Here is an 8989-nt window from a genome sequence, read left to right as displayed (position 1 = left end):
ACACAAATGATTGATCTCACAATCATCTCTGGGTCATCCACAACTTCCCTTAGCACATGCATGCCCAACAATTCACTCCCAACCCACAAATCTTATCAATTAATTCATTTTACAATCTCTACAATACCAACACACCTAGGTTGGAAACTTATTGCTTCCAATCACTATCCCATAAGTCCTAACACATATTTCGTATATAAATAATTACCATGAATTAGTTAGAGGTAGTAGACATACCTATTGTAGACCAAATCTTAAAAGACAACTTTTGGGGTGTTCTTGAGATTTTGAAGAAATCCTATGAAATCCAATCAAAACCTTGTTGTAACTAGAGATTGAGAAGTGAAATCATCATAAAAACACACTTAAAAACTTACCTTGGGTATGTATTGGAAGCCTTGGCTGGATGGGTGATGGATAGAAAGCCCTAGTCTTGAAGAAATGACTTAGCCCCTCTCTCTACCCGTCCTTGGGATTATTTAATGGGATCCTACGTGCGCGGCCGCGTATCTGGCCGCGCACCTGAGGCAAAAACTCTCAAATATGCGCGGACGCGCATAAAATGGCTATAACTTTCTGTATTCATATCCAAATGACAAACGGTTTGATGCGTTGGAAACTAACTCAAAGAGATTTAATCGGATAGGTTATACACCACATAACCCTTCATATATTGAGAGTTATGCTCGTTTGAAGTTAGGTCTTGTGCGAACGCACTTGAAACTTTATCCCATCATATAGTTTTAAACTTGACTTAGCCTTAGGGTTATTTTTAGACCATAAACCATTCTTAATGCACCTCATACATATATTATCAAGATCAATTGATATCATTCAAATTATCAGTCTTGTTCATACCCGAATTAATATAATTAGCACCCGCCAATCTTCTTAATGGTCTTAAAACACTTCAAAATTTTTCGGGGTGTTACATTCTCCCCACTTAAGAACATTCGTCCTCAAATATTTTACAAGTCATTATTAGGCACAGTATTATACTCCTTTCACCTTAACCATCATCTTTAATCGTTCTTGACTTCATATAGATCTTATATATTCTTCCAACATTTCAACTTCCTTAAGGCCCCAAAATTTGGCTAACTCCCAAATGTTTCAGAAATTTCGGCAGAGTGTCCTCTGCAATTGAGCCTAACCACCTGCCAGAGAATCACCAAAACTAGTCCTAATAACATATACATGAACCAAGGATGCAACATAACATTAAGACAATGCCAATCGTGGCCTCACAAGCAGTATACTACCAAAAAGGAACACATTTAACATCAACTATACAATTGATACATAATTAATAGAAGGTAACTCTTAGCATTTACGTAGAACACAACTTTATAAATACATGACTATTCAAACAAACGGGGGTACTTCCTCTTCATTTCTTCCTCGACTTCCCAAGTGGCCTCTTCAACCTGCTGGTTTTGCCGTAACACTTTCACGGAGGCAATTTCTTTATTTCTCAACTTTCGGACTTGCCGATCAATATTAGAAACTGGAATCTCTTCACAAGTCAACTTCTCATTAACCTCAATAGTCTCAACCGGAACAATGAGTGTCGGGTCTCTAACTACTTTCTTTAACATAGACACATGAAACACCGAATACATGGAGGACAATAATAGGGAAACATCCTACTCATAGTTTCGCCTATTTTCTTCAGATTTCATAAGGCATAATTTCCCATATTAACACACTGTGTTAGTCTCCAGTAGCAATTTCGTGCCCACACACTCATTATACGTATGCCCATAATCACATCTCTGGTCATAATAACTGTTCATAATTAATTCCAGCATCCTCAATTAATCTTATATTAACCAAAATCTCATTTCAAATTTTTCACAACATTGACAACACGCGAGGCATGAAGACCTCATAATTATTTACCCGAATTAACGAGTCACATTTAACGCCACCTGGGCACTCATCTCGTAGGCTAAAACTCAATATTTACAGCACGAATATGGCTAAATATGCACAGACAATACATACAAAATTATTAAATAAGCCTAACATGCATGACTTCCTATTAATACTATAATACAAATTAAATTTCACAAAATTAAAACTAATAAAATTTGCACCACAAGGACCTCGTCCTTACATAACTTCCACTGTAGCTCGTAGCCCAGTTTAAATATTTCATCTCATATAAAAATACGATGATCTCGTCCTCAACTCCGAATCACAAGTATTTTGCATATTGTGCCAACTGAAATTTTCAATTTACTTTCTTTCTTCTCTTTAATAAATTTTGTGCGCAATTTCACAACACATAATAAACCCTCATACCGATAGAGCATAAAATTCACAAATTTTAATCACACTGCCTCAAATTTATATAAAAATACACTATAATGAGTAATAGAAAGTCACTTTTGGATGCATAGCCCTCAATAGTGTGCAAAACAAAATGATAGACACGGGCTAACACCATCAAATCTCCCCAACAAGGATAACATATAAGTCGGTCACAAAAGTTGCGAAGATCATCCATAAGTTGAGCATAATAGGAGGACTCACCTTAATATTCATAACCGAATCAAATTAAGGAAAAATATCCTTTATAACAAATTGGGATCGTACATGTAACGACGCCATCTGGTGTAGTGGCCTCAGCCACACCATAGCAAATATATCAATGCGGGCCTCCCCTTCTAGGGTTCCCTCTACCCGCCTGTCCTGCACCTCTAACTGGCTGTGCACGTGAAATATTAACTGGAATAAATCCTGTAGCCTAAGTAATTTGATGAAATTCGCCTCTCCCAGGTACGGGACAATCTCTCATGATGTGCCTAGTATCACCACACTCAAAATAACATATCTGAGGCCGCGACTGCTCGTGCTGAGTCTGTGCCGGATAACTGAAATAACCACTTAAAGAATATTGTGTCGGTGGTGCACTAAAAGTATTAACTGGAGCACTACGAGTACTCTGAATTGTGAACTAGGATGACCGACTGCCTAAGCCTCCACTATGATGAGTCATAACTGTAGAGTAGAATCTACTAAATCCTCTAGAGTTTCGAGACCTTTTGGCCTCCTTAGACTCCTTCTCCTCACTTCGAACATGTTCTAACATCCTGACAGTCTTTACTCCTTGCTAAAATGGAATGTCAGTCTGCAACTCTCGAGCCATACAAAATAATAATCGAGCCTTTCAATGAATCTGCGGACTCGCTCTCTAACTGTAGGAACCAAGATAGGTGCATGGCGGGCTAACTCACTGAACTTGATAACATATTCTGACACAGTCATGGTGCCCTGACGCAACCGTTCAAACTCTGTGTGCCATGCATCTCGGAGAGTCTGGGGAACAAACTCTTTCAAAAACATCTCTGAAAAATAAGCCCAAGTTGGTGGTATGGCATCGGCTGGTTTACCTTCTTCATAAACTTGCCATCATTGATACGCTTCTCCTAACAGCTGAAATGTAGTAAAGGCAACTCTGCTCAGTTCCACAATACCCATAGTGCGGAGAATACTGTGACACATTTCTAGCAATCCCTGGGCATCCTCGGTAGCTTTGCCACTAAAGTTAGGTGGATTATACCTCTTAAATCTCTCAAGTCTCTTTTGTTCTTCTTCTGATGCCTCTGGCCTGACCTCAGGCTGAACCGGAATAACAGGATGTACCGGTACTATACTCGGAACCTGACCAATATGAACTTGCTGCTCTGGAGTACGGGCTAGGAGTCTGAGTTACTCCCCCAATATGTAAAATATTTGGTGCAACAGAGATTAATCCTGCATGAGCTAATGTACCAAACATATTCAAGAACTGTGCTAAAGTCTCTTGAAGGCAGGGTAACAATAGGTGCTTCTTGTAACGACCCGGCCGGTCTTTTTGAGTGTATTAGCCCCGATCCCCTATTTACTGTTTCCCCCGTACCTTTTTCTACTTATGTGACTTGCTGGGAGGTTTTTGTTTTTGGGTTTCGGAGTGTTTTGGGACACTTAGTCCCTAAAATCGGAGCTTAAGTCTTAGGATTTTGACCGTAGTCGGAACTGTATGAAAACGATTCCAGAATGGAGTTTTGTCGATTCTGTTAGCTCCGTTGGGTGATTTTGAACTTAGAAGCATGTCCGGATTGTGTTTTGGAGGTTTGTAGCTCATTTAGGCTTGAAATGGCGAAAGTTGAATTTTTGGAGATTTTGACCGGTAGTGAACTTTTTGATACCGGGGCCAGATTTTGATTTCGGAAGTTGGAGTAGGTACGTAATGTTGAATATGACTTCTGTGCAAAATTTGGGGTCAATCGAACGTGGTTTGATAGGTTTCGGCATCAGTTGTGGAAATTTGAAGTTTCAAGTTTTTTAAGTTTGAATTGGAGGACGATTCATGATTCTAGCGTTGTTTGATGTGGTTTGAGGGCTCGACTAAATTTGTATGGTGTTTTAGGATTGGTTGGTATGTTTGGTCGAGGTCCCGGGGGCCTCGGGTGAGGTTCGGGTGCTTAACGGATTGAGTTTGGGACTTATGCAATTACTGGAGCTGCTGCACCTGGTGTAATCGCACCTCCGCACTTTGGTCCGCAGGTGCGGCGCCGTAGAAGCGGCCATGGAGCCGCAAAAGTGGTTTTGACCCTGTCTAGCTAGGACCGCATGTGCGGCCATAGATCCACAGAAGCGGAAGTAGAGCGCAGATGCGGGCTCGCAGAAGCGGCCCTTGTTTGCAGATGCGGACTCAGTCCCCCTTAAGTGATTTTGCACCTGCGATGGAATTTCCGCAGGTGCGGTTGAAGGCTCGTGGAAGAGAGATTTTTGGGCAAAAAAGAGGAAAAGTCGAGGGTTCAATTGATTTCTTCATTTTTGGACTTGGGAGCTCGGGAATTGGCGATTTTTCGAGTGATTTTCAGAGAGAGCTTTGGGGTAACGATTCCTAACTCGTTTTTGGTTGTATTTCATTAATCTATAGTTGTTTCCACCATTTAATTTCGGATTTGGATTGAAAAGTTGGGAAAATGGGGAAAATGTTCCCTAACCGAATTTCTGAGTTTTAATTGGGATTTAGACATCAGATTTGGTTAAATTTTGGTACGAGTGAACTCGTGAGTGAATAGGTGTTCGTATTCTGTGACTTTTATCCGATTCCGATACGTGAGCCCGGGTCGACTTTTTAGGACAGATTTCGGAATTTTTATTAAAATCTTGATTTTATTAATTAGATTAGTCTATTATAGTTGTATTTATGATATGTAATTATTTTTGGCTAGATTTGGGCCATTCAGAGTCGGATATTCGTGGAAAAGGCATTCTTACCGATTGATTGAGCTTGGTTCGAGGTAAGAGGCTTGCCTAACCTTGTGTAGGGGAACTCCCCTTAGGATTTGGTAATGTTTTTGATATATGAGCGCCGTGTACGTGAGGTGACGAGTGCGTACACGGGCTATTGTTGAAAAACTCCGTTTTCATTAAGTAAAATGCATGTCTTCCTTTAACTGAGCTACACTAGCATATGAATTTATCATGTTTAGTCTAGAACATCATGTCTACGTGTCTTAATTGCTTATGTGAACTCTGTGCAGCATGCTTAGTGAATTTTCTTCTTCTTCCTTGACTGGTACTTAGTCTAAATCGTAAGCTTTCGTGATGTATTTGTATTTCTATGGTTTGCGTTGTATATTTACTTTGGGACTACGGAACGGTATTCCGGTAGATCCCCCTGCTCTGCATATTTACTTTGGGACTTGGAACGATATTCCAGTAGACCCCCCCTGCTCTGCATATTTACTTTGGGACTATGGAACGATATTCCAGTAGATCCCCCCTCTCTGCATATTTACTTTGGGACTACGGAACGGTATTCCGGTAGATCCCCCCTGCTATGCATATTTACTTTGGGACTATAGAACAGTATTCCGGTAGACCCCCTGCTCTGCATATTTACTTTGGGACTACGGAACGGTATTCCGGTAGATCCCCCTGCTCTGCATATTTACTTTGGGACTACGGAATGGTATTCCGGTAGATCCTTCTACTTTTGCACATTTACGTTTGGGACTACGGGACGATATCCTGGGAGATCCCCTGTTGTTATTTTATGTGTACTGAGCTGCTGACTTGCTATGATTCCATTCTTGTTAAATTTCAGTACTTATTTTTACTGCAATATTTCATTCTGTCTTAGTTAAAATATATATACCAGTAGGGCCCTGACCTGATCTCGTTACTACTTGACCGAGGTTAGGCTTGGCACTTACTGGGTATCGTTGTGGTGTACTCGTGCTACTCTTCTGCACATGTTTTGTGTGCAGATCCAGGTACTTCTTATCAGTCCCGCTACTAGCTAAGAGTGCTTGCTCCTGTATGGAGACTTCAAGGTATATCTGCCGCGTCCGCAGACCTCGGAGTCCCCCTCTATTCCCTCTTATGTCATTTACCTTCCTTACTTCTGTTATTAGACTCTGGTGTATAGAGATACTAGTTTCCTTCTGTAGCTTGTGGCTTATGAGGTTCCGGATTTTGGGAATATTGTGTATTACTAGAGTGATGGCTATTGTACATGCCAAGCGGCATTGTTACCAGTCATTTAGTTACATTATGCTGATAGTTGTTAAGTTTTACTTCCATTTTCATTATTTCTGCATTTCATTAGGCTTACCTAGTCATAGAGAGTAGGTGCCGTCATGACGTCTTACGAAGGGAGAACTGGGTCGTGACACTTCTGGTACCTGTTCCCCAACTGGAGCTACTGGCGGCTCCTCAACTGCTGCTCTAACAGGTTCTCTAGTTGCGGCGCGTGTCCTTCCTCGGCCTCTACCACGGCCCTAGAAAAATGCGCGGGTGCCTGCTCAGGTGACCCGGTAGCACGTGTCCTCGCCATCAGTGAGAGAATATAGATACAAAGGCTCAAATTCCACAATCAACAAATTTCGCACGACAGGAATGAAAGAAGTGGAAATTTCCTAACAGTTCTGTAGCCTCTCGAAGATAAGTACAGACGTCTCCGTACCGATTCGCAAGACTCTACTAAACTCGCTTATGACTCGCAGCACCTATGAACCTAGAGCTCTAATACCAACTTCTCACGACCCAATTTTTCCTCCGTTGAGTATCGTGATGGCACCTAGTCTTAGGGACTAGGTAAGCCTAACATTTACTGAAATAATAACGATATCAAATAACAAATGACAAATACGAAACGTGAATCTCTATACAATACTTACAATCCCAAAATAGGTAGTACAAGTCATAAGCTCTATTGCGTTACTAGAAAGCCTATAAATACAACTGTTTTGAAATATAGATAAAACAATGCAAATACAATATCAGAAGGTGACTCCGAAGCCTGCGAACGCAGCAACAAGTTTACCTTGAGTCTCCACAGCAAGATCTGTACTGCTAGCGATCGGTCAACTGACTCCACATTACCTGGCTCTAAACAAAAATGTGCAGAAGTGTAGTATGAGTACACCACAGTCGTTACCCAGTAAGTATTAAGACTAACCTCTGCGGAGTAGTGAATAGATGCATGCAGTCAAGACACTCACTAGTCAAATAACCTGTGTCATACTAAATAATCAAAAATAAATAGCAGTGATAACAACAATAACCCACTAGTGATATAAACGGTAAGGCAGCAAGAACACCATAATTATTACTCAGACAAGAACAACTAATTAATCAAGTCTTTCACATATAATTTCTTCAAATAAATACCCTCCAAATATATTTCTTCAAATAAGTATCCTTCGAATATAAAACTCTTCCAAATAAATATCTCATAGCATAATCATAAAATACGGTTCTCGATCCACTTTTATATTGCCACGGCATCTCGTGCCCATATCTCTAATCACAACCGCACGAACAACTCTCGTGCCAAATATTTTAATACATAAGATCCGCACGATTAATTTATTTTCAATAAAGTAAGGTTATAATTTTTAAACCAAATAAGAATTCAACAAAGAAATGAGCTTAATTTTAAAATAGTTTGAGTAAAGACAAATGACATTTCAATTTAAATAAAATATCAGATAATCTATTGCTTCGGATGTAAAACTTATTAATTTAAAATATAATAGTAACTTCTTTTAGTTAAAACAACTCAGTCATCAAAAATCGGTAAAAACCAGGAATATAAATCTTCAGTCTCGTACTAAAAAGCACAAGCCAACACAATACAACAAAGAATACAAATACATAGTAAAATCAAATAATACATCACGGCAGATCACAAGGATTGACCTATCACGGAAATACAAAATAACCAAAGACAAGTGCAACCATAGAGAGACGTCAACAAAAGGGCACTCCCGAGATACCGTCTCGTAGTCCCAAAAGTAAATGCTCCACAGGGGATCTTCTGAGGTACCGCCTCGTAGTCCCAAAAATAAATATGCAAGACAAGGGGATCTCCCGAGGTACCGCCTCATAGTACCAAAGTAAATATGCAACAACAACAATGCCCCAAGGCTATCACAAGTTATTACAATTCAATTCTCGACATAGCCTACCTTGTCTCGCCACGTGCGCAATAATAATGTAAATGCCCATCTTGTCTCGCCGCACGCGCATAATAATATTCTCATCTTGTCTCGCCACATGCGCAAACCCCTTCCCACACACACACACACACACACACACACACACACACACACACACACACACACACATATATATATATATATATATATATATATATATATATATATATATATATATATATATATATATATATATCGCATGTTCATAAATCAATAGTAATAATAGCACGGAAGAAACCTCATGCAAACACCCGAACAAAACTTTCCAACAATATAACGTGCCAATATCACATCTTATAAATTACACCTCAAGTGCTCAAATATTACAACATATCACAGATTTGCACATCAAGTGCTCAAATATTACAATTTATCATAAATTGCACATCAAGTGCTCAAATATTACAACTCACCATAAAATTCAACAATACATTATTTTCTACAATAAGGAACTCATGGCTCAACCATAACGTGCACAAAAT

The sequence above is a fragment of the Nicotiana tabacum genome, chromosome 4, assembly GCF_000715075.1.
Source record: "Nicotiana tabacum cultivar K326 chromosome 4, ASM71507v2, whole genome shotgun sequence".
Classification (NCBI taxonomy): domain Eukaryota; kingdom Viridiplantae; phylum Streptophyta; class Magnoliopsida; order Solanales; family Solanaceae; genus Nicotiana; species Nicotiana tabacum.
This window is presented reverse-complemented; position numbering follows the sequence as displayed.